Source organism: Solanum tuberosum, unplaced genomic scaffold (genome assembly GCF_000226075.1).
Source record: "Solanum tuberosum cultivar DM 1-3 516 R44 unplaced genomic scaffold, SolTub_3.0 scf00049, whole genome shotgun sequence".
NCBI lineage: Eukaryota > Viridiplantae > Streptophyta > Magnoliopsida > Solanales > Solanaceae > Solanum > Solanum tuberosum.
Window position 1 is genome coordinate 875,068 of NW_006238974.1, and position 2,968 is coordinate 878,035.

The following is a 2,968-nucleotide window of genomic DNA, read 5'->3' on the forward strand; positions in this document are numbered from 1 at the left end:
TTGAAGTTTATATATAACTAATTTTAGAACTTTTCGTGCTAGGCAACTGAGGAAGCTCAACATCTAAAAAAGTTGATACAAGACTATATTGCTTCTTTCATCAAAGTAGGAGATAAGGTTGGTGCTTCTAAATTTCTAAAGTTCAAGTACAATTGTTTTCAATAATGTGTTTGTGTCCATCTAGTATTAATACTTAGCTTTAATTTTGTGATAATTTTTTTGTGTCCATCGATTGTTTGTTAAGCATAAGTACCAACACTAGTTGATCCTATTGATGACAAAATTGATTTTCTTGCAAGATCGATTTGTGTCCATCTAGTGTTGACACTTAGCTTTAAATTTAGAAATAATATATTTGGTAAGCATAAGTATCAACACTAGCTGATCCTATTGATGACAAAATTGTTTTTCTTGCAAGATTGATTTGTGTCCATCTAGTGTTGACACTTAGCTTTAAATTTAGAAATAATATATTTGTTAAGCATAAGTACCAACACTAGTTGATCCTATTGATTTAGTTAATTGGTGGATTTAGTTAAAGTTGTTATGTTGTTTAAATAAGTTAAAATAAATAATGTGATTTAGTTAATTCGTGGATTTAGGTGTTTGAATTAAGTCAATACTAAACTAGTTAAAGTTATAAAGTTGTTAAGTTGTTTAAATAAGTTAAATTAAATAATGTGGTTTTGTTGATGGATTTGGTTGTTGGAATTAAGTCTAAACTAAACTAGTTAAAGTTGTTAAGTTGTTTAAATAAGTTAAATTAAATAATGTGGTTTTGTTGATGGATTTAGTTGTTGGAATTAAGTCAAAACTAATGTAGTTAAAGTTAAAAAGTTAAGTTTGTTTAAATAAGTTAAAATAAATAATGTCGGGTTAGTTAGTGAATTTAGTTGTTGGAATTAAGTCAAAACTAATGTAGTTAAAGTTAAAAAGTTAAGTTTGTTTAAATAAGTTAAAATAAATAATGTCGGTTTAGTTAGTGAATTTAGTTGTTGGAATTAAGTCAAAACTAATGTAGTTAAAGTTAAAAAGTTAAGTTTGTTTAAATAAGTTAAAAGTTCAAGTGAAAAAGTTGTTAAGTTGTTTAAATAAGCTACACTAAATAATGTGGTTGAGTTGGTGGATTTAGTTGGTGTATTAAGTCGAAACTAAACTAGTTAAAGTTGTTAAGTTGTTTAAATAAGTTAAATTAATTAATGTGGTTTAGTTGGTAGATTTAGTTTTGTATTAAGTCAAAAGTAAACTAGTTCAAGTTGTTAAGTTGTTTAAATAAGTTAAAATAAATAATGTGGTTAAGTCAATACTAAACTAGTTTTAGGACTACTACTAGTAAAATTATTATTAACTTTTATTTATAATATAATTGAATATCTATATTTTTGTAGATGGATCATCGTTTGTGGATGTATAATATGCATTATGAAATTGGTGCTGGTTTGAAACCTAAGTTTAATTACGGTGTTAGAAATTTTATTGAACATACAATGACACTTGACATTTTCAAGAATAATGGATTGGTTAGGTGTCCTTGTAGTGCATGTAAGTGCTTAAATTTTTTTTAACCAGATAGAGTTATGGTTCATTTGTTCCGTAATGGATTTAAGCCTAGATATTTTGTATGGATTGATCCTGGAGAAAGTGATGGATTGGATGGTATGTTTTATAATTCGATGCATGTGGATGTATATAATATGGTTGCACCACATGGCCAAATTAGGGTTAAACATGATATGGTTCGTGAAATGATCAATGATACTTTCGGGGTTCATGGTAGGATGGAACCGGAACAATATTTTGATGAAGCTCCTAATGAAGAAGCAAGACGATTTTATGATCAATTAGAAGAGTCTAGTCGTCCACTATGTGAAGGAAGTCCGTATTCTGCCTTGTCAGTTGCGATTAGATTAATGAGTATTAAATCAGATTGGAATGTTCCTAATGCTGCTATGGACTCAATGGTTGATCTTTTGGGTGAACTAGTTAATCCGTAGTTTAACATACCAAAGAACTTCTATCGGGCAAAGCGTTTGGTGTCCAAGTTAGGATTGACATATGATAGAATTCATTGTTGTGTTAATGGCTGCATGTTGTTTTACAAGACTGATAGTGAATTAGAAAATTGTATGTTTTGTGGACATGCTAGTTATAAGAGGACTCCGGCTGGAAAGATGGTCCAAGTTCAGGCGATGCATTATCTACCTCTCATTCTTAGGTTAAAGAGGTTGTATGCATCGATGAGGTCTGCCCCACATATGAGCTGGCATTGTGAATATAGAACGCCGCCGGGAGTCTTGTCTCATCCATCTGATGGTGAAGCATTTTGATAATGTATATCCTGATATTGCTAGTGAACCAAGAAAGGTTAGATTGGGGTTGTGTTCAGATGGCTTCACACCATTCTCTAATAATGTTTCGCCTTATTCATGTTGGCCGGTATTTCTTACTCCGTATAATATTTCTCCTGAAACGTGCATGAACAGTCCCTACATCTTTCTAAGTTGTGTTATTCCAGGTCCCCGTAATCCAAAAAGTTTGATTGATGTCTATCTACAACCATTGATACATGAGCTCAAACAATTGTGGTTTGAAGGTGTTTTGACTTATGATATATCAACTAAGCAGAATTTTGTTATGCGTTCTTCTTTAATGTGGACTATTAATGATTTTCCTGCATACAGGATGCTATCTGGTTGGATGACAGCTGGAAAGCTAGCATGTCTGTATTGCATGGAAAAGAGTAAGGCATTCACTTTAAAGCATGGCAGAAAAAATACATGGTTTGATGGTTATCGCCAGTTCTTGCCAATGGGCCATGAGTTTAGAAAGATAGGAATCCCCATAATCCAATCTAGTGATTGTACTAATATGATTCATTATCAAAATATTCTTTACGGGCGATATGATTTTGATTTGAAAGAAACTATCAATGAAGTGACTAGTAATGCTTAATAATTATACTTTGACT

The 2,968-nt window shown here is 31.2% G+C and overlaps 1 long non-coding RNA gene across 3 annotated transcripts in view; it reads left to right on the top strand.

Moving 5' to 3' along the window:
• LOC102593969 (uncharacterized) overlaps nucleotides 1-1,553 on the top strand; it is a 1,843-nt gene extending 290 nt beyond the window's left edge. The window contains exons 2-3 of one of the 3 annotated variants that reach the window (XR_001473043.1): nucleotides 43-117; nucleotides 1,526-1,553. This is a non-coding gene — a long non-coding RNA (uncharacterized lncRNA). Of the gene's footprint in view, nucleotides 1-42; nucleotides 118-299; nucleotides 322-1,388; nucleotides 1,429-1,525 lie in introns of those variants that run through there. The other 2 variants (XR_367003.2, XR_001473042.1) reach the window with 2 other exon arrangements.
• The last annotated feature ends 1,415 nt before the right edge of the window (nucleotides 1,554-2,968 follow it).